Here is a 24,020-nt window from a genome sequence, read left to right as displayed (position 1 = left end):
CACTGAGCCACCTGGGAAGTCCAAAAGCAGCCCTATCACTCCCTAATTCTCAGGGTCAATTGTTCATGCCAGAATGGTGACTCCTTTCCCTGTCTGCTATTCTCTAGCAGAGAATGTTTCATGAGAAACATGAGGTAACTGGGTGGTAGCCACACCTCATCCTTTAATGAAAAACTGTGTTACCAACAGTGCCCAGAGTCATTGAATTTTTGTAGCATTTTTCTCCTATAGGAAGGGCACGTGTTTTACTAAGGCCTCCAACATATTTGCCACTTCTTGCTCCTCAGGTCCAGGTAACATACTGTCACCAATGGAGGGAACCAATATAATATTCTGCAGGATGTCCAGGGAGCCAGGTTTCTTTGGACTATATTTGACAGAGGGCAGGGGAGTTAACACACCCTGGAGCAAGGCTGTCAATGTATACTGTCTGTCCCAAGTGAAGGAGAAACATTTCTGATCTCCCTTTCTGATTGAGGTTGGAAAGAATGCATTTTTCTAATCCGTGACTGCAGACTATGAGCCTGAGGCAATGTTAATCTGATGTCAGAGAGATAATCACATCTGGGATGGCATAGCTGCAGTTGGGGCTAGTGCTGAATTGTTTCCCCATCCACAGTCATTCTGCATGACCCACCTGGCTTTTGTAGAGGCCAGACTGGTGAGGTAAATGACAGTGTGATAGAGATCACCCTGCCCCCTGCATCTTTGAGATCTGCCATCCCCTAGGTGCCGGGCCAGCCGGCTAAGGAACAGGTCGAGGACGCAATCACCAGAGCACCTGAGAAATGAAAGACTCGGGAAGATGGGGTTGAGAGGGACGGAGTCAGCTTGTGACTGATTCCGACGACTTTATTGAGGGGTAACATACATATATATGCTAACAGGACTCACCAAATTTTAGATCAAAGACATGCATACGTGCAGAACTGCAGACACTAGTTTTAGTTCATGATTTTTATCTCAACTCTTTAAGACTAGCAAAGGATGGCACTGGCGTCTCACAATCAGTTAAAGATTCACAGGAGCTTGATAATCTTGTCAGAGTCAGGAGAATGGGCAAATGGTGGCTGCAGCAATTTCCTTGAGGGAGGTGAGAAAGACCAATTTGCACTTTAATAAATCATGGGTGGCGGGACAGAGAGAGACCCTTTGATCTCTCCCAGGGCCGAGAAGGGGCCTGAGCAGTCAGGCCGGCTCCCCGCACCTAGGGATTGGATACTGTTTTTAACTTACTATCTTGGCTGGAATGGGGAAGGGCAGTGTCAGAGGCTTCCACTTGGCTTTCCTACTGCAATGTGTGGGGTCTCTGCCAACAACCAAGTTGTCCATATTCTAGTTTTATATTCAAGCACAGGGAGAAGGACTATTAGATGGGCCAGAGGAAGCAGCATGCTCACTGTGAGCTGAACCTGAGTCAGGACCCTATTTACTGCTTGGTCCCCATTAGCCCCCTCTCCAGTGGGGTTTGGGCATGTTGCTTTGGATCTCTGGGTTTCAGTGTCAACCTAATTCCTATGTCTAACAGTTGTCAAAATATTTGGGATTTCTCCTTTTCCAAGTATACAGTTACCTGGGTGAATGACCAAAGATCCTTTAAGGGAAGAATTGAAGTAATCATTACTCTATATACTTATCACAGTGTTAAAGATCTTCCCTTCTAGGAACTTTGTCTCTCTTTCAGTCAATTTTCCAGATCAAAAACACTGACTCAGATCCAGAAATTGAACCAGGAATCATGAATTTTCGTTGGGTTCCCCCTAGTCTCCTGATCACCCATCCTTGATTTCTTTTGTGTACTGAATATTACCCTTATGTCTTGCCCTAGGAATCCTGTGTTTGATTACTATCTCCATGGATTATGGAAATTGTGACCTACTTGCTTCTGGTGGTTAAGAGTAGCTTGCTGGCTTCTTCAGACTCCTACCATCCCCATTGCTCTCAGTGAGCCCAGTTCTATAATAACATTTCCTGTCATCAGACTGGCCCCTACAGAGAGTGACCACAATTCATTCTCAGTGATGCAGGTGCTCCTCTCACCAGGGCATCCCTCGTCACTCTGATAAAGTGTCTTCTGTGCCTTCCCATGGAACAAAAACCTTGGCTGCACTTCCTCATGCATTTTCTTACGTAGTGTATCTACTTTAGCATGCTTACTCCTCTGAACCCCTTGCTCTCCTTTCCCACTGTTTGCCATGGCAGTTCTGGCATTTCTATTTCTCTATTTTCTCTACATTTCTAAGATTCATCCCAGGCGTGTCTTAGCACTGTCTCCTGGGGTGCTGAACCCTCTCTCACAAACCTAGTATCCCAGTTTCTGCCAACATATGCTACCTGGGTCCTGCAGTTTATTTGAGGGGCACAAACATTTTCTTTTATTAGAAGATCCAGTGCTCCCTCAGTTAGGTTATGTTGTACCTTAATCCTAGTTATTGATGTGATAGTCAAGATGGGAGAATGGGAGCAGATTCCCAGAGTATGTTAGTTATGTATTGCTGTGTGACAAATTGCTCCCACATCTAAGAGCTTAAAACAACAAAATTTATTAATCTCACAACTTCTGTGGGTCAAGAATTCGGGCATGGCCTAGGTCTATAGTTCTGGCTCCAGGTCTCTCATGAGGTCGTAGTCAAGATGTTGGCTGGGGTTATAGTCATTAGAAAGCTTGACTGGAGATGGAGGATCTGCCACCAAGATGGCTCATAACATGGCTGTCGGCAGCAGGTCTTAGTCATTTGCTGGCTGTTGGCAGGAAGCCACAGTTCCTTGCCACGCAGTTGTCTCTACAATGCTGCTTAAGTAATTTTACAATATAGCAGCTGGCTTCCGTCTCTACCCCCTACCCCACCCAAGTGGGTGAAGCAAAAAAGTATGAGATGGAAGCCACACTGTCTTCTGTGACCTAGCCTCAGCAGCCATACTAGGTCATTTCTGCAATATCTCATTGGTCACAAAAGTTGGCCCCATTCAAAGTAAAAGGGGACTAGAGAAGAGTAGGACTATGAGGAAGCAGGAACCACTGGCACCATCTTTGAGGTTTCTCACCACACAGCAGTATATATTGTTTTGCAAGAAGAAACCTCAGCATTGTCTTTGGGAAAAGGTTAAGTGCTAACCTTGGTACTACTGTTGACTGACACTTGTGTTTGTTTCTGTGCATTTCTACCTCACGGGTGAATGTTTTTTGGGGTTTCTGTCCAACTCACAAGCCAACACATCCCCTTTTCTAGGAGTTGATCCCTCTTCCTAGATGGTCCATTGGCAGTCAGGGATTGTCTATAGGTCCTGGCCATGGCTGACTGGTGCAGGGGTGGACTCCTGATCTAACCAGACTGGTTGTGTCCTCTCTTGGGATTCTGTAGTCATGACTATGAGAAGCAGGCATTCTCTGTGGTTCCATCTATGATGTGTAAACTTGGGAGCCATGAGTGGCCATCTTCCCACCGTTAAAATGGACTGTAGAAAAAACCAACAACAACAGTCTGAGAGAATTGAGAGAAGGACAATTGCCTCCAGCAATTTGGCTTTTCTTTACACATTTCATCTTTGTCCCTTGTTTGGTTACTCCGTGATAATCCTGGCTTGCATTGACATAACTGTTTTGTACATGTTTCAGTCCCTGAAGTTAGGACTTGATCTTATTTTCAATCAGCAGTCAATTTAGAATCATCAACTAGAATGTTACAAATGCTGTTATTTGAGCACACAAAGACAGTACTTGAGCAGAGGAGCTGTGATGCCTGGGGTTTGATAAATACATTCTCATTTTACCGAAGGGCCCATTGTTCTCATACTCACAGGTTTTGTTTCTCACTGTGTATGTGTTTATCCTCTCTGCCTTTCTTCTGTTACAATATGTGTAAGTCCAGCCTTTGCACTTCCTCTGGAAGCTCTGTTGCCAAGAAACAAGGAAAGACCAAGCTCTTGATGTGAAACTCAAGAAGAAAAGGGGAAAGGAAAGTAGGTGGAGAGCATGGACTCCTGCTCACCAGGCTTCCCTAACCGTCACTATCTCCTGGAGTTTGCGCAAATTTAATTCCATTGAATTGGTGATGCCATCCAAACATCTCATCCTCTGTCGTCCCCTTCTCCTGCCCTCAATCTTTCCCAGCATCAGGATCTTTTCCGATGAGCTGGCCCTTCGCATCAGGTGACCAAAGTATTGGAGCTTCAGCTTTAGCATCAGCCCTTCCGATGAATATTCAAGTTGGTTCTCTTAGAATTCACTGGTTTGATCTCTTTGCTGTCAAAGGGACTCTCAAGAGTCTTCTCCAACACTACAATTCAAAAGCATCAAATTCTTCAGCACTCAGCCTTCTTTATGGTCCAGCTCTCATATCCACATATGACTATAGGAAAGACAATAGCTTTGATTATGTGGACCTTTGTCAGCAAAATGATATCTTTGCTTTTTAATATGCTTGCTGTCTAGGTTTGTCATAGCTTTCCTTCCAAAGAGCAAGTATCTTTTAATTTCACGGCTGCAATTACCATCTGCAGTGATTTTGGAGCCCAAGAAACTAAAATCTGCCACTGTTTCCATTGTTTCCTCGTCTATTTGCCATGAAGTGATGGGACTGGATGCCATGATCTTCGTTTTTTGAATGTTGAGTTTTAAGCTAGCTTTTTCACTCTCCTCTTTCACCTCATCAAGAGGTTCTTTAGTTCCCCTTTGTTTTTTGTCATTAGGATGATGTCATCTGCATATCTGAGGTTGTTGATAGTTCTCCCAGCAATCTTATTCCAGCTTGAGCTTCATCCTGCCCAGCATTTCGCATGATGTACTCTACATATAAGTTAAATAAGCAGGGTGACAATATATAGCCTTGATGTACTCCTTTCCTAATTTTGAACCAGTCTGTTGTTCCATGTCCAGTTCTAACTCTTGCTTCTTGAACTGCATACATATTTCTCAAGAGGCAGTTCAAGTGGTCTGATATTCCCATGTCTTGAATAATTTTCCATAGTTTGTTGAGGAAGCAGAGATCAAATTGCCAACATCCATTGGATCATCGAAAAAGCAAAAGAGTTCCAGAAAAACATCTGTTTCTGCTTTGTTGACTATGCCAAAGCCTTTGACTATGTGGATCACAACAAACTGTGGAAAATTCTTAAAGAGATGGGAATACCAGCCCACCTGACATGCCTCCTGAGAAATCTGTATGCAGGTCAAGAAGCAACAGTTAGAACTGGACATGGAACAACAGACTGGTTCCAAATCAGGAAAGGAGTACGTCAAGGCTGTATATTGTCACGCTGCTTATTTGACTTGTGTGCAGAGTACATCATTAGAAACGCTGGGCAGGATGAAGCACAAGCTGGAATCAAGATTGCTGGGAGAAATATCAATAACCTCAGATATGCAGATGACACAACCCTTATGGCAGAAAGTGAAGAAGAACTAAAGAGCCTCTTGATGAAAGTGAAAGAGGAGAGTGAAAAAGTTGGCTTAAATTTCAACATTCAGGAAACTAAGATCATGGCATTTGGTCCCATCACTTCATGGCAAATAGGTGGGGAAACAATAGAAACAGTGACAGACTTTATATTTTGGGCTCCAGAATCACTGCAGATGGTGACTGCAGCCATGAAATTAAAAAATGCTTACTCCTTGGAAGAAAAGTTATGACCAACCTAGATAGCATGTTAAAAAACAGAGACATTACTTTGCCAACAAAGGTCCATCTAGTCAAAACTATGGTTTTTCCCATAGTCATGTATAGACATGAGAGCTGGACTATAAAGAAAGCTGAGTGGTGAAGAAATTGATGCTTTTGAACTGTGGTATTTGGAGGAGACTCTTGAGAGTCCCTTGGACTGCAAGGAGATCCAACCAGTCCATCCTAAAGGAGATCAGTCCTGAATATTCATTGGAAGGACCCATGCTAAAGCTGAAACTCTATACTTTGGCCACCTGATGTGAAGAACTGACTCATTTGAAAAGACCCTGATGCTGGGAAAGATTGAAGGTGGGAGGAGAAGGGGATGACAGAGGATGAGATAGTTGGATGGTATCACCAACTCAATGGACGCGAGTTTGAGTAAACTCTGGGAGTTGGTGATGGACAGGGAGGCCTGGCGTGCTGCAGTCCATGGGATCCCAAAAAGTTGGACACGACTGAGTGACTGAACTGAACTGAACACAGTCAAAAGCTTTTGCCTAGTCAATGAAGCAGATGTAGATGTTTTTCTGGAATTCTCTTGCTTTTTCTATGATCCAACGAATGTTGGCAATTTGGTCTCTGGTTTCTCTGCCTTTTCTGAATCCAGATTGTATATCTGGAAATGCTTGATTCACTTACTGTTGAAACCTTGCTTGAAGGATTTTGAGCTTTACCTTGCTAGTATGTGAAATGAGTGCAATTGTACAATAGTTTGAACAGTCTTTGGCATTGCTTTTCTTTGGGATTGGAAGGAAAACTGACCATTTCTAGTCCTGTGGCCATTGTTGTGTTTTCCAAATTTGCTAGCATACTGAGTGCAGCCCTTTAACAGCATCATCTTTTAGAAATTGAAATATCTCAGCTGGAATTCCATCACCCCCACTATCTTTGTTCATAGGAATGTTTCCTAAGGCCCACTTGACTTCACACTGCAGGGTGTCTGATTCTGGGTGAGTGACCACACCATCATGGTTATCTGGGTCATTAGGACCTTTTTGTGTAGTCCTTCTGTACATTCTTGCCACCTCTTCTTAATCTCTTCTGCTTCTGTTAGGTCCTTGCCGTTTCTGTCCTTTATTGAGCCCATCTTTGCATGAAGTGTTCCCTTGATATCTCTAGTTTTCTTGAAGAGATCTCTAGTCTTTCCCATTCTATTGTTTTCCTTGATTTCTTTGCATTGTTCACTTAAGACTTTCTTATGTCTCCTTGCTATTCTCAGGAACTCTGATTTAGTTGAGTATATCTTTCCCTTTCTCCTTTGCCTTTTGCTTCTCTTCTTTCTTCAGCTATTTATAAAGCCTCCTTAGACAACCACTTGGTCTTCTTGCATTTCTTTTTCTTTGGAATGGTTTTGATTACCACCTCCTATATATGAACCTCTGTCCATAGTTCTTCAAGCACTCTGTCTACCAGATCTAATCCCTTGAATCGGTTTGTCACCTCCACTGTGTACTAATAAGGGAGTTGATTTAGGTCATACCTGGATGGCTACTGGTTTTCCCTACTTTCTTCAATTTAAGCCTGAATTTTGCAATGAGGAATTTTTTACACCAAGAAAAACCAGGAAAATTAGAAAGGTGCACCAATGACCAAGATAGTAAAGTTATTGTGTGCTAGGAGTTTCACAATATTGAGAAAAGAACTGGTGTTCAGTCTTTGGCTTGAAAGCAGTCAACCCTACATTGCCGTGGTTTTGATTCAAACAAAGGCTCTAGGTGCCTATGAAGAGCACTTTAGGAGCACTGGAAATTGTAGCCACACTTACTTGATACTAGGATGATGGGTGTTTAGATTTAGATTTATTTATTTATTTTTGCCCCATCCTGTGGCTTCAAACCTATGCCCTCAGCAGTGACGGTGCAGACTCCCAACCACTGGACTGCCAGGAAATTCCTGACTTTATTTTTTATCTGAAGTTATTATAACATGAAGTCTAAAATTACTTTGATATGGAAATCAAGCTATCATATCGACATGTATCAATGCTATCGCATTAAATAAGTTGACTTGCTACTATCTTTAAAATTTTTTTAAATCATTAAAACAACTTCTTTTTTTTTTCCCAACAGTATGCTTAACATGCTACTTTACATTGAAAAGTATGTCTTCTCAATGCCTAACATCCGGCTTTACACACTGTGTGTTAAAAAAAATACTTGCATCTCTGCATGAGTAAATATCTAAGTGGTAATCTAGAAAAGTGCTGCTCAAATTTTAATGTACTTTAGAATCACCTAAGGATCATGTTAGGTCTGTGGGGCCTGAGATTCCACATTTCTACAAGTTCCTAGATTATGCCTACACTGTTGGTCCAAGGTCTATATTTTGCACAACAAAGATCTAAAAGACTAGAAACAAAGAACTCCATACAGACCAACACTTTTTGGTGTCCTCCTGTGTCTGAATCAGTAGTAATGTGAGTTGAGCAATGAATGCAGTTGGAGGTCTGGAAATCTGGGTCCTGGTCCTTATCTCATCACTAATTAGCTGCATGGCTTTAGGCAGATCCCTCACTCACTCTCTTTGGGCCTCAATTTCCAGTCCTGTAAAATAGGGGAGTAGGGCTTGGATCATGTCTCAAGCTGTCCTGAGGAGCCCTACATAGTTCGACAAAAATGTTTCAAGGATCGCCAAGAAAACTGTGAGGAGGAAGAGAAATGTTGAAGGCAATAGAGAAGGGATCATTCTTGAGAAAGGTGGGGAAGCAACCAGGAATGTGTCCTGTCACCAAGAAGATGGTTTTAAGAAGAATACAGTAATGGATTGTGCCCAGTGCTTTCATTTAATTGTCATTCCACACAGCATTTAGGGGCAGCGTGTCCCAGTGCTTTCATTCAACTGTCATTCAACCTGACATTTAAGGCCAGCAAGTTTCCTGCTTCTGGGATTTTAACATATGTATGTTCTAAAAACTCCGAAAGTGAATTCTGGACCTGATTCCTTAGTGGTTGGTATCTACTCACCCTTAGGGGCAAAGGAAAAAGGAACGGACATACCAAGTGAATGAGTCAGCAGCCACAAAAGTTGTCCCACTGTCTCTGGGGTCTGATCTATTCTCCCTCCTTCTCTCTGGTTTCTTCAGTTGATCCCCACTACCCCCCACCCCATGACTGTTTGGGAACAGGGAGACGACTGATTCATTCAACTGCCATTCTTGGCCAGAGCTCCAAGAGGAGATGACGGCCCAAGTCTGACCATGGATGAGGCATACATGCTGAGATTAATTTTATACCCTATATTAATTTCTAGGAGAGAGAGAAGGGAAAGGAGAAAAGAAAATTTTCCAGGGATACATGTCTACAGTTTGAAACCGTTTTTCTCATCCTGTACAGTAGTGCTTTTGGAAAATACTAATGTCCAAGTCCCGATCCCAGAGTTCTGACTCAGTGAGTGTGCCGTGAGACCTAAGCACTCTGTGTGTGTGTGTGTGTTTCCCAAATGATTCTGATGTACAACCAGGGATGAGAATAGGTTTAGCACTTAGACTCAGCATTTCCCCTTTTCTTTCAGTGAGTCTGTGGACAATTTGCACTGAATCCAAAACTGCTCAGTAAAAAGTCTCTGATGGATATAGATTATTTAAAGCCCATCTTGATCTGGACAGAACTGTTAAGTTAACCTGTTCAAAAGTGACGTGTTCCCAGGCTCCTGCAATGTCTCAGCTTCTGCAGCCCTAGGTGACTCTGGTGGGTACCTCCAAAGCAGAACAGTGGGTTTTAGGTAGCAGGGGATTCAAGATGGTGTTTCAGGATCCAGCAGTGCTTCCCCTCACTTCAGCTTATAGTGAGTTTTTTTCCCATTAGCTTATTTGTTTTCATTGGAAGATAAATAATTTTCCATATTGTGATGACCTCTGCCATAGATCAACATGAATTAGCCATAGGCATGCATGTGACTCCTCTCTTCTGAAGGCCCTCCCTCTTCCCTCCCCACCCCATCTCTCCAGGTGGTCACAGACCACCAGCTTTGGGTTCCCTGTGTCATATATCAAACTCCCACTTTCTGTCTGTTTTACATATTGTAATATTTATGTTTCAATGCTACTCTCTCACGTCGTCCCACCCTCTCCTCCCACTGTGTCCAAAAGTCTGTTTTTTATATCTGTGTCTCCTTTGCTGCCCTGCACATAAGGGTCATTGGTACTATCTTTCTAGATTCCATATATATGCATTAACATACAATGTTTGTCTTTCTCTTTCTGACTTACTTCACTCTGTATAATAGGCTCTAGGTTCATCCACCTCATTAGAACGGACTCAAATGCATTCCTTTTTATAGCTGAGTAATATTTCATTGTGTATATGTACCACAACTTCCTTATCTATTCATCTGCCGATGGACATCTAGGTTGGGTTCACGTTTTAGCTATTGTTAATAGTGCTGCAGTGAACATTGGGGGTACATGTGTCCTTTTCAATTTTGGTTTCCTCAGGGTGTATGCCCAGCAGTGGGACTGCTGGGTTGTATGGTAGTTTTAAGGACTTCTTCTCAGGTAGTGCTAGTGCTAAAGAACCAGCCTGCCAAGGTAGGAGATGCTAGAGACAAGGGTTGATCCTTGGGTCGGGAAGATCCCCTGGAGGAGGGTATGGCAACCCATGCCCTGAAGAATCCCATGGACAGAGAAGCTTAGTGGGCTACAGTCCATAGGGTCGCAAAGAGTTGGACACTACTGAAGTGACTTAGCGTGCACATGTGGTAGTTTTATGCCTAGTTTTTTAAGGACTCTCCACACTGTTCTCCATAGTGGCTGTATCAGTTTGCATTCCCACCAACAGTGTAAGAGCATTCCCTTTTCTCTCCACCCTCTCCAGCATTTATTGTTTGTAGACTTTTTGATGATGCCCATTCTGACCAGTGTGAGATGATACCACATGAATATTTTAGCTAAGCAAAAAGTCTCTAGATGGTAGGGATCATGTCTTTCATTTTGCCAGATAAATGTGCTGGAATGTTGCTGTTGTACTTTTCTGCTTAGGATTGAAAATTATAGCTGGATCTCAAGGACCCTAGAGGAGTCACCACATTGGGACCCAAGCATTGCATACCATAGCCTCATTCAAGTGGTGATGTTCTCTCTGTTTTACTATCTTATCTCTTCTCATGGTTTTGAAGGACAGCCAAATGTGCCACCCCCAAATACGCCAATTTGACAGAAGGATTATCTTGAGCTAAGATATTTGAGATTCAACAGAAGCGGAATGAAGCCTTCTCAGATCTCTCTTTATCTAACTAAAAGCAGAAACTCCTGAGAAATAAGGATTGTCATAAATCCCCTCTGCTGGGGAAGTTTTATGGCCATGAAGTTGGAGAGTTAGCCCCAGAGTAGACCTGGACAAGCAAACCTTGCTAAGATAACCCTTATCTTCTATTAGTTTCTCTCATAATTTCCCGTAGTTACTCTCACTTATTTCCCATAGTTTACAGTCAGTCATAGCTTAAGGATCTTATTACGTTTCTACAATTTATCATTTTTTGCTGTAATTGATATATAAGCTCTCAGTCCAGTCCACCTCTTTGGGTATTCATTTCTTTTCTAGGAAGTTCCTTTTGTCACATAAAAATTTAACATCAAATAAAATTTGTGTGCTTTTTCTCTTGTAAATCATTGCCTTTATCAGTCTAATTTGTAGGGCCCCAGTCAATGAATCTAAGAGAATAAAAAGGAAAAGTTTTTCCTCTTGAGCAGATTTAAAACAGCTCTCAAGTCTATAGATCTGTCCCAATATTTGACTCATAACCTGTTGGTAGCCTCCACTTGGATACCTCATGGGCTCCCTCAAAAATCAACTTTTACAAAACTGAATTCATTATCAGTTTCTCAAAACATTCTCCTTTTCTTGGTTTAACAGCAGTATTTCTATACTCCATATTACTTGGACCGAACATATCAGAGTCCACTTAGCTTTCTTCACAAGCCATTCATGGAGTAAATATTTACTGAACTCTTACTATGTGCCACCCATTGTTCCAGCCACTGTATATACAAGTGATGGATAAGCCAAACAAGTGCCTGCTGTCTTGGAGCTTGCAGTCTCATAGGGTGAGAGATAATAGACAATAAAAACCTTACTTTCAGCTAGTGGGAAGTGCTCAGAAGAAAGAAAAGGAAGGGGAGAGAGAGTAATGGGGGGAGCTACTTTAGGAAGTGTGGTCGGAGAGAACCTTTCCAGAGGTTCAAGGGGCTACCTGGATGATGAGAAAGGACACGGAAAGATGGGGGATGACCGTTCAAAATAAAGAGAACTGCAAGAGTTTGGACCCTGAGGCTGAATAAATCTGAGAGACCACTGTTTGAAGGTCAAGGGGGGAATGAAGGGAACCATCTCGTGTTGGACTTGGAGGATGTGGTAAAGGTGTTGGATTTAATTGTATTTCATTTAGTCCACCTTTTGTATCCACACCTTCCTTTCCACTCACCTGCCATATTCTCCAGTCAAGATCCTGTTACAGCTCTATGGCTGATTCATGTCAATGTATGACAAAACCCACTGAAATGCTGTGAAGTAATTAGCCTCCAACTAATAATAATAATAATAAAAAAAAAGAGTTTAAAAAAAAAAAAAAAGATCCTGTTACAGTTCATCAAATCTGTTTGCCTTCTCAGGTTTCCTAACTTCCTGCTCTCCAGGCTCCTTAACTGGTTTTTCTTTTTCCTCCTTACCTTCCCTCCTTTTATTCTGTCAATTAATTAATTGATTTTTATTGACATATACTAGCCATACCATATTATGTTAGCTTCAGATGTACTACACAGTGATTTGACAATTGCTTACATTATGAAATGATCACCATGATAAGTCTAGTAACCGTCTGTCTCCACATGAAGTTGTTATAATATTATTGACCATATTCGTTATGCTATGTGTGACATCTCCGTGGCTTTTTTGTTATATAACTGGAGGTTTGTACCTCTTCATCTCCTTTGCCTAAATCACCTCTACCCTCCTCCCCCACACACCCCACCCAGACCTATGCATGGGGGTATGTATTTCAAGGTAGGCAGGGCTACATATGCTGAAATAACAAACAACCCCCAATTCACAGTGGCTTAACACATAGAAATCTACTTCTCATTCATGCAGAGTCCCCTGTGGGTCAAGTGGTTCTTCAGGGCACCTCCTTTCTAGGCCGTGATTCAGAGACCTTCACACTTGAATTTCACAGCTGTGCCACTGGGAGCACATGAGTCTCAGAACTGCTGAGACAGAGAAGGAGAAAGCATGGAGAATTTGTATCTGCTCCTGCATTCTTCACACCTGAAGTAACAATATCACTGCTACTCACAGCACATTGGCCAGAACTGTTATATGGCCCTAATCAGCTATGTGGTGGCCAGGAAATGTGGGGAGAGCAAGGGTAGACTGTGAAAGGTAAATATCTCTGATAGAGTGATCATCCACTATATTTTATCTATGTATGTCCAAGTGGTGGGCATCTGACTTCCAACCACTGCATACAGTGCTGCAGTGAATATTTTTGGTTTATACTCGTGTAAACTGAGGTGAGGATTTCTCTGGGATGTGGTTGTGGTTTGAATGGTGGCTCCACAAAAGGTAAGCCCACATGCTAAGCCCCAGAAACTGTGAATGTGGCATTATTTGGAAAAGTGATCTTTGCAAATGTAATTCTTAAAAATCTCAAAGTGACATCATCCTAGGTTATATTGGTGAGTTCTAAATCCAATGACAAGTGTCCTTATAAGAGAGAGAAGAGGAAGAGGAAAAGACCCTGTGAAAATGAAGGCAGATGTTGAAGTTGTTCAGCCACAGTCAAGGAATATCTGGAGCCACCAGAAGCTGGAAAAGACAGAAAGGAGTCTCTCCCAGAGCCTTCAGAAGAACACCACCATGATTTCAGCAGCCTCTAGAATTGTGAAAGAATAAATCTCATTGTTTTAAGTCACCAATTTTGTGTTATTTTGTTAAGGTGGCCCTTGGAAACAAACACAGATTTTGCTACCTGGAAGTATGGTGCTGCTGTAACAAATATCTAAAACTGTGGGAAAGGCTGTGAAATTGGGTAGTAGACAGAGACAGAAAGCTTTTGAAGTTCATTATATAGAAAAAGTCGATTCTTGTGAGAATTCATGAGGAAGTGAGGAGCACAGTGGAGAAAGCTTTTGCGGTCTTAGAGACCACATATATAGAGAATATCATAGAAAAATGAACATTAAAGGCAAGAACTCAGAAGGAAATGAGAAATATGTTATTAGAAATTAGAGGAAAGGTTATCCTTGTTATATAGTGGTAGAAAACCTGGCTGAATTGTGTTTTCTTTGATTTGTGAAGAGCAGAGTTTATAAGATACAAGACTGGATATTTAATTGGGGAGACTTCTAAGCAAAATGTTGACGAGACAGCCTGTTTTCTCTTTGCTTACAGCAATATAAGTGGAATGCTAAGTGGAAGAAAGAAGGATTAAATGAAAAGGGATCAGCACTTTAATTGGGGAGCGTCTCAGTTTATCCAGACTACAGAGGATACTGTCGTCAGAAAATCTGCTGTTGGGAAGTATCCTCTAGAGAGAAACCTGAGGTTGTGGCTGGGCAGCCTTTTGCTGAAGAAATTAGACATGTGACTCATGGATCCACTCAATTGTCTCAGAAGAAGCTAGGAATATAGATAGAGTTATACAGAATATATCTATGAAGGACCTTCTTCTCTAATGGCATGAGCCCTTGTGTCATATACAGAAGACCCACAAAGTTTCTAAGACTATTATATGAGCAGAAACACTGCCAGCTTGTGCTGAAAAAGACAGAGAAAGGAGGAAATGAGAGAAAGCTATCAGACTTCCAAAATTCTACAGACAGGAAGTAAGCTGATAGAACTACTTGACTGTAAACAGTTGCTGCCATTCAAGAAAAAGGAAGAACAACTCTGAGGTGCAACTAGAGGCCCAAAGAATAGAGTCACCATGGGCCCACTGCAAGCTCAAAAGGAAGAGCTGCCGTGGGCCCAGAGGGTGTGTCAAGTCATAGAGGATTATTCTTAAGCTTTGAAACTCAATGAAATTTTCCCTATTTATATTCTGACTTTCTTGGGACCAGTGGTCCCTTTATTCCTTTGATTTCCGCCCCCCGCCCCCTTTGTGGATGGGAATGTCTATCTTATAACTGTTCCACCATTGTATTCTGAAAACAGATAACCTGTTTTGTAGTTTCACAGATCCACAGATGGAGAGAAATTTTGACCCTGGGTAGATCAAAGCTCGAGTCTCATCCATACCTGATTTGGATGATTTATGTGATGAGATTTGGAACTCTCTGTGTTTATACTTCCACCAACAGTACTTAAAAGTTCCTGCATTTCTGCCAACATCTGGCATTATCCAGCTTCCTAATTTTAACTAGCCTAATAGGTATAAGCAATAGCTTATCTTTCCTCTAATTTTCTATTTCTCTTATTTTGAGAATCTCATGATATGCCTTTTAGCTTTTTGAACTTTCTCTTTTGGAAATTGCCTGTTTATAGCCCTTGCTGGTTTTCCCGTTGGGACTAGTTTTTTTTTCTTGCTAACCTTTAGGAATTCCATATATATTCTACTTATTAATGACTCATTGGTTTTAAACATTGCAAATATCTTTCCCCATTTTCTTCTGTCTTTGGACCTTTCTATAATAACTTCATTGAACAGAAGTCCTTAATTTGTTTCGTTTTCTCTTTGTTTGACCTCATCCATTCTAAACTACACTAACCCCTTTTACTGGCTTTGTCAGAATTTATTACTAAGTAATATGTCAGTGTCATGTTAGATAACATGTTCTCTATTCGTGTGTCTTCAGCTGTTGTACATTATTTTTTTCTGAACCTGGTTGACAGTGCAATCATGCATTTGCAAAAATCAGGGCTGGGAATGGCAGACCTTATTCTGTAACAGAAAACATTGCAACTAATCAGGAACATTTGGGGTTTTAGCACATTTTCCTTGCAGTCAGGCTTTTTGCATATGGATGTGATATTGTGTGGTTAGGCCAGTAGTTATACCCCTCCTCCTCACAAACCTCAAGATCCCCTGGGGACCTGCTGAGACATGTGAGGACATGTGACAAACAGCCCTTTGGCCCAGAAGGAAGAGCTGCTGTGGGCCCAGAGGGTGTATCAAATCACAGAGGATTATTCTCAGGCTGTGAAACCCAACAATCAGGTGTGTCTTATCTCATGGGGGGATTTTTAGGAGTGTGCATTCACTGAATGATATAGTGTGGAGAGCTGGAAAGAGTCGCAAGGATCATCCAGTTGGACCCTCCTATTTTACAGATGCAGGAACTGAGTCCCAGGGAAATGAAGGGGCTTGGCCAGGTTATTCAACTGTCAGTGAACTACTGCAGCTAGCACCCAGATCTCTTAACTCCCATTTTGTGAGTTTCCATTTTTCTACCTTCCCCTAGAGGATATCAAATATTTTTGGAGGGCTCTGAGTCCGCGCTGGAACTTCCTCTAGGCGATCAAGGGCCTGCAGAATTTACTCACTTAGCCTGTCCATCCTTATCTCCTGCTAGTCTGACTTAGTCTCTGCCTGCTTCCTCTAATGTTCCATGCTCTGCTCTTTTCCTGCAAGCCTCTGCTCATGCTGTGGTCATCCTAGCGTCACCTTTCTTCTTCTTCTTGCCTGTCTCATCCTTCAGGTGCAAGTCGTTTAAGACTCAGTTCTACTCTCTTCATGCCACTGCTCACTAGCATTGTTCTCTTCCTTCTTCAGTTTTCATAACACCTGCAGCCTGTACAGATACAATCTAGTCTTGATTATTTGCTGCTTTTTTTCCTAAAATGTTTCTGTTGTACAACTGACTAGGTTATTTAATGTCTCATTTATTCACTAAGAAAAAAAAGACTTGATCATTTCTAATGATACTCTGTATCTAACATTTTTTGTCTCCATAAGATTTTAAACTCCTCAAGAAAAGGGTCTTTGTCTTATATTTCTTTTATAATTCCTTTAGTCTAGTGTTTCTCAGCAAGGGATAATTTTCCTTCCCAGGGGACATTTAACAACATTTGAAGATATTTTTTGTTGTCACACTGAGGGAGGGGGCTGCTACTTACATCTGGTGTGTAGAGGCCAGGGATGCTGCTAAACCTACAATACACAGAACACCTCCCGCCCGGCTCCTCCCCTCCCCCACACACAGTAGATTGTCTAGTTCAAAATTTCAAGCAAGGTTGAGATACCCTAACATAGCCTTTGTCCTAACACCACAGACACATAGTAGACACTGAATAAACACTTTCATTTTTTTGTCAAAGAGAATTGCTGTTCTAAAAGGGATCCTATCAGATATGGAGTTGTCATGGGAGAATAAAAAAAGGAAGTGAGCACTCATGCAAAACTAGTACAAAGTCAGAGAAGAGAATCTAATTTTCCTTAGTCAAGAGGAGGCGGAGAGAGTATCATAAAGAAGAAACTGTTGCATGGATGAAGACCAAGAACTGAGAAATCGCTTACTTTGTAGGAGGTGTTGTTTTAAGCAGCTTGTCTTCTAGATATCTCCAGGGAACTGCTTGTGATTTTGGTAAACAATAATAACGATAACATTGGAACATATGAAGGAAACTTCTGGGAACTATAATTTATATTGTCAAGGACACTGGTGTTTACAGTATCCTCTTTCTTACCTTCCCCTGAAATGAAGTCTGAGGGCTGAAAGTGACCTTAGTTTATATATGAGGCAAGAAAAGTGGTTCAATGGACTATGAGCTCTGTCAACCAAAAAAATCACAGGCTGTCTTTCCAGACCCCTATTCAGGGTTGTCTGGGGATAAGGAAGAGGGAGAGCTAAATGCCTCTGGTGACTCCTCCTAGCCTCTGCCTGGGCTGTGTTCCTGACGTTCTCCCTCCCTGTGTTATACCTGTATTTCTCTTTAGGTCACAACATGCAAGTAAACCAACTTATTATTTCTTTGTCACCCTCTCCTCTCTTGTCTGTCATGAAATACATATAATAAGAAATATCCTAGACTTACAAAATAGATAGCTCCCTAAAAAGTTGAGATCAGAGGGAAAAATCCATGATCTAAAAACTCTCTTGAGATGGCCACCATTGTTCTCAACCTTTCCGAGCACTTGGCAGATTGCATTGTGAGGTCTCCTGGCTACCAGAGGTATTTGGCAAAGTTTCTGTTTAGATTTCATTTGGAGAAGAAATGCTTAAGTTAAACATTAAAATTCATGAGAATATTTCAGTTCCTTTTAAACTCTTTTAATCACAGTTACTTCAAGTGAGGTATCATTTATGGCTCCTTGTGGAGGAAAAGTTCTTTTGACGGGGACTTCCAACAGTTCATTTCAGAAAATCACTAAATCTATGGTCAAGTGCAGTGCATTGTAAAACAGATTGAAATACATAATGATGGTGATATTTATGAACTATTTTTTATGGTTTAAGTTCCTCTCTGTTGCCTAAACTTATAAACTTTGGGTCCATAGGAAAATGAGTGCTTCTCACCTAGTCATGCATGGGTTTTTCTTCCAGGTCTTTTCAGTAAAAGAAAAATCAAACAAGTGAATTGAAGCATCTCTTTCTCTGTTTTCAAACTTTTCTATAAAGATTTTTGGGAAAATATTCTGGGACAAGGGTTCTCAGCATAAGCAGTGCAGAGATCGACCTATAACAGAAATTTGAAAAATGTATATTACTCCTGCTGATTTTTGGTAGGTGAATGCATGACTTCTTTTTATAGAATGATCTGGAAAAAACATAGGGGAGTGTCATAAAAACGTAAAACCCGTAAGTGTGACGGCACATTTTGTGGCCCAGCCACCTTTCTGGTGGCTTGAAATTTTGTTTCTGCAGACTTTCTTCAAGGTTGCCTTTTTCACTTTTCAATTTGCTTCCCCTATACACCAAATAGCAGTTCACAAGGAGCTTGTATGAAATTTGATTTACTGTCTGAAGCTCCTTTGAGATCACCTCATGTCTGAATGGGATTTTTTTCCCCCCTGTTTGGGATTTTTTCCCTCTTTTCCCTTTTGTGATGATTTTAAAATGTTATGCCAGAAGAGTCTGGGTAACTCTTCGGTTTTGCTTTCATAGTCTTTGATGCCTGCTTGACTGGGTGCAACTGAGACTGGGTTTACAAGAAGCCAACAATAAAGCTCAGACTGGGAAAAGATGAGTAAACTCTTACTCTGAAGGCAGAACTTGTGGAAAGGGCGAAAGGGAGATCCCCTTTGTACTTTATGAGAACGCACAGTTTAACGAGGCTTTATTTAAAGGTTCTCCCGCTCCTCCATGGAAAGAATGGCTGAGCCACTAACTACTTCTCTGTACTCATTAGGAAATTGTGCTCACTGGTTGATTTTTTAGCATCTCACTATATTTCTGTTTTTTTCTCTGAATACAGAGGATAATAATTTTGCAAGTGACTTGAATAAGCCTGCATTAAGCAGAATTCTATGGTGGGCCCCAAGATTCGGTACCTCTTCCTCCCGTGTAGGCGGTCAGTATAATCAATATGCAAGACTATGAACATAATAGGTTTTACTCTTGTGATTAGGTTATGTTGTAAGCATGGTTGGCCTTACGGGAAATTATCTGGTAGGCCTGACCCAATCACATGAGCCTTTAAAGCAGAGAGTTGTCTTCAGCTGGTCACAGAAGAAGCAGAAGCATGTGGTTTTCAGCTGAGAGACCTCAGCCCTGAGGCCTCTGTGAGGAAATGAATTCTACCAAGAAAGCAGGGAGCTTGAAAAGAGGGTCCAGAGCTCTAGGAGAGGATGTAGCCCCACCTGACACCTTGACACTCAGTCGGGGGGACCCTGAGAAAATAATCCAGGCCCACCACATTCAGACTTCTGACCTACAGAAATTGTGAGGTAATACATTTGTTTTGTTTTAAGCCATTAAGTTTGTGGCTTAAACTTTCCATTCCACACAGCAGAGGAAAACTAATATGAAGGAGGAGAAGGCCTTTGAGATGAGAAAGCTAAGTAAATCCAACATTCCTACATTCCTAAGTTTGGTTCTGGAGCAAAGCTGTCATGATGGCTAATGTTATGTTTCACTTTATGTGAAGTTGCCCAGTTATTTGTTTGGCCAAACCCTATTCTGCATGTTGCTGTGAAGTTATGTTGTAGATGAGATGAACATTTATAATCAATTGACTTTAGGTAAAAGAGATTACCCTCCATAATATGAGCAGACCTCATTATGAAGGCCTTAAGAGCAAAAACTGAGGCTTCCACAAGAAGAAGGAATCCTGCAAGACCATCATATCAAAATGCTGCATGAATTATGGATTTCAGTCTTGCCAGACCTCACAATGCCATGAGTCAATTCCTTCAAATAAATGTCTTCACATGTATCCTACAGGAGGAACTTAACTAATGCAGTCATAAACTCAGGTGTGTTAGGGACCACACAGATGTCTGAGGTGTGCTGGGACTGACTGGAGGACGGCATGGGGGCTCACTCAAAGGCAGCAGCTCATGCACTGTGCCACCAATTGAACAGGTCTTTTGATGTTTCCCAGAAGAAGCAGGAAATCCAGAATTTTGTACAAAATTGCCCAAATTCTAAAATTCTCTTTAACTCACTACTTCTAACTTGGGGGTGAGGGTGTGGACCAAGCCTGCATATTCCAGAGTTAACCTTTTTTTTTTTGAGACACATAAACATTATATGTTGTGTTGGATCCTGGGGTTAGAGGGACAACGAAACAGGGGGGCAGTAAGAGCCTGAGGATCTACCCTGCTGGGGAGGGACAGTTGCCCACTGGAGAAAGGCCAGAACACAGCATCATTTTTCTTTTTTAATATCCTGGTGGAAAAAACAGAGGAAACACAGCAGAGAGGGTGCAAGCTGCAAATAATTGAAGAAAGAACTTTGCTGTCTTCTCAAAGTCCTGAGTATAATTGCAAAAGGAAGAAATCCATCATTGGAAGCACCAGTTTACCAAGCACTGATGAGGTGTCAGCTTTAAGTACTTAGAATGTATCACCTTGTATAATTTTTTAAAATATCACATGTGAGTGGCAGTCGCTCAGTCACATCCGACTCTTTGCAACCCTGTGGACTGTAGCCTGCCAGGCTCCTCTGTCCATGAAATTCTCCAGGCAAGAATACTAGAATGGGTTGCCATCTCCTCCAAAATATCACATGGATAATCACTAATCCCATTTTAAAGATGAGGTTACTGAGACTCAGCAAGGTTAAGCAAATTGGTCATAGTCACTTAGCTAAACAGCAGCAAGTTGGGATTTGAATCCAGCTTTATGAGCTCTTGAACCCATGGTCTTATCCATTTGGTTACACTAATTCAAAAACATAGTTTTTAAAAAACCTTGAGCATACTTTAAGGAAACAATCAGAAATATCCAGAATATGGATTGTCATATAAGACATACCATCTTGGTTCCTTCAATAAATCAAATTCATAAGAAAGAAAAGAAAAAGAATAGGATAGGAGCACTGTCGTAGATGAGAAAGTTTACACTAGACATAATAACCATATGTAGTGAGAGTCTTTGGAGGCTAGTTTGGAAAAACAATCACCTGTAATAGATATCTTGGGGACAGTTGTGAAAATTTGAGTTTGAGCAAGGTATTAGATGATATTAGGAATTTCTAGTTACCTTAATTGGGTGTGATAAGGGTATTGTGGTATATAATGATATATAAGGGAAGTTCTTAAATTTTCTTAGAGTTTCATATTGAGATTTTTAGGCATGAAGTGTAATAATGTCTTCAAATTCCTTTTTCTTTCTTTCTGTATACACACACATGCATAGTAAAAGGATAGCAATGATTTAATCTAGATATTGGGCATATGTGTGCTTATTGTGTTATTTCTTTTAGTTTTCTGTAGGTTTGAAACATTTCATAATAAGTAAAAAAATTTTAAAGCCACTGAATATGAACAGACCAAACATAATATGTCAGTGGGTGCCAATTTACAATTGTAATCCATAAGGTTGGATCAAAGAACTGTGAGTAATTGCAGTTAGACTTCCTTTTCTGTGCTGTAGTGATGGTGGTATGACCAACCTATCATCATTATAGGTTTGCATACATCTCTCCTAAAGCCGAGTTCTCCTTGGACTGCTAAGGGAATTTACTCACCTCTGTGTCCCCGTGTCTGTGCATAAGTGAGCAGTCACCATGTCTCTGCTGAGTGGATAAGGAAAAGCCCGAGAAAGCTGTACCAAAGATAGTAGCAATGACAATAATGATAGCAGCTAACATTGAGCCCTAGAAAAGTTGCAGGCTGAGAACCTCATAACAGTCATATGAATTAGATTCAGTTAGATTCTGATAGTACAGTCCCCTTTTGCAATGAAGAAAGTGAGGCCCTCAGATGATTGGAAATTTGAAAGAATTCCAAGTAGTTGAGGCCAAGCCATCTGGCACTAGTCCCCTTACAAAACAACTCCCATTCATGCCGTGCAAGTCTCAGCTGTCTAACACACAAAATTTCACTAAAATAAGTTTTCCCACAATCTATATGGTGAACACTGGAATTTCAGGAAAGAGCCACGGGGGAAATGCTGGCTTGTGTCACCCTGCCCCTGAGCTAAGGAACTGGTTCCGTGGCTGAGCTTGGAATGCTGGGAGCTGGCCACCCCGAGGCCTGTGTGACTTCAGTGGCCTGTGGAGGTAGGCAGGTCAAGATCAGATGGCCCTGGTTTCCTGCACCCTGAGACAGCTTGACCGGGGCGGGGGCGGGGGAGGCACTGCCCTTCTCAGAGCCTCAGGCAGCTGTCATCCTGCTCTTCGTTGATGGCCCTGGCCCTGTCTAGGTCTGGGTGGCAGCACTGGCCCTCACTGAGTGTTTAATAACTTTCAGGGACAACGGCTCTCCTCTCTGCCAGGCCTCCCTTGGGGACCCACCTCAGGCCATCTCACTAGCAAGTGGGAAGAAGACAAATTATGCTTGTCTTACCGCCCAGAAAACCACCCCTAGGCACCTTTTTTAATCACGGGGTACACATTTCTAGAGATGTTTGTTGAGTGGGGCAAATTAGTTTGTTTGCTTCTGACTGGTCAAGAAAGAGAAAAAATTTAAAAATGAATCTCCAGGATTGGGGTCTCCACTAAGCTGTCTGCTGGAATGGGTCTTTTTCACCTTGAAACTCTCATTTCAGGAGGAGCTGATATCCCCTGATATCCTCCACTCCCTTACCTTGGGTCTTTTTGACTGCAAGTATGGTCCCTATGCTGATCAATTCCTCCAGCTCTTTTCCCTACACACCTACTCCATGCTGCTAGCCGTGTGTATTCATCTGTTCAGAATACTGTTACACAAAATTTCTCACAGAGAAATGCTCAGTCATATCTGACTTTTGCAGCCCCATGGACTGTGGCCCACGAGGCTCCTCTCCCATGGTATTTTCCAGGCAAGATTACTGGAGTGGGGTGCCATTTCCTACTCCAGGGGATCTTTCTGACTGAGGGATCAAACCCACGTCTCCTGCATTGGCAGGCAGGTTCCTTACCACTAGCATCCCCTGAAAAGCCCCTCTCTTGTTGCAGAGCACAGGCTCTGGGCTCGTGAGCTTCAGTAGCTGAGGCACTCAGGGCTCAGTAGTTGAGGCTCGCGGGCTCTAGAACACCAGCTCAGTAGTTGTGGTTCTCAGGCTTCGTTGCTTTGCAGCATGTGGGATCTCCCCAGATCAGGGATCAAACCTGTGTGTCTCTGCATTGCAAGGAGGATTCTTAACTACTAGATCACCAGGAAAGCCCAATTTGGGTTGTGTTAAGTCACTGAATTTTGTGTGTGGGTTTTTTTTTTTTTTTTTTTTTTTTTAATGGCAGCTGTTGGAAACTGACACATTAGTCTAGTCCAAATCAAATGTGAAGTGTATAAATTTTCAGTCTTTGAAAAAAAGATCTCAATATGGGCTTCCCCTTCTCTGTGTGAGACCTCTTTTTTCAGTGAGTGAAAATTTATGCATTTCACACTTGATTTGGGCTAGGCTAATGTGTCAGTTTCCTACTGCTACCATAAAAAAAAATTCTTACAAATTCAGTGGCTTAAAACAACTCAAACCGAGCTTCCCTGGTGATCCGGTGGTAAAGAATCCACCTTGCATTTCAGGGGACACAGGTTCAATCCCTGATCCTGGAAGATCCCAAATAAATACATGAATAAATAAATCTTTAAAAAAAGAAGTGCTTTATTAGAAAAACAAAAATAAAAACCACAAAACAAAACAAAAAAACAAATTTATTATCTTATAGTTCTCGAGGTCACAAATCCAAAATCAATTTCATTGGGCTAAAATCAAAGGTGTTGTCAGGACTATGTTTCTTCTGGAGACATAAAGGAGAATCCATTTGCTTGCCCTTTACAGCTTCTGAGGCCACCTGCATTCCTTGGCTTATAGCCCTTCCTCCATCTTCACAGCCAGAAGTTTAAC

The 24,020-nt window shown here is 41.7% G+C and overlaps 1 protein-coding gene across 1 annotated transcript in view; it reads left to right on the top strand.

The window, feature by feature from the left end:
- Positions 1–24,020, top strand: part of TOMM7 (translocase of outer mitochondrial membrane 7) — a 240,656-nt gene that overhangs the window by 131,153 nt on the left and 85,483 nt on the right. The gene's annotated exons all lie outside the window — the stretch shown is intronic.

This window comes from Muntiacus reevesi, chromosome 6, assembly GCF_963930625.1.
Source record: "Muntiacus reevesi chromosome 6, mMunRee1.1, whole genome shotgun sequence".
NCBI lineage: Eukaryota > Metazoa > Chordata > Mammalia > Artiodactyla > Cervidae > Muntiacus > Muntiacus reevesi.
This window is presented reverse-complemented; position numbering and strand designations above follow the sequence as displayed.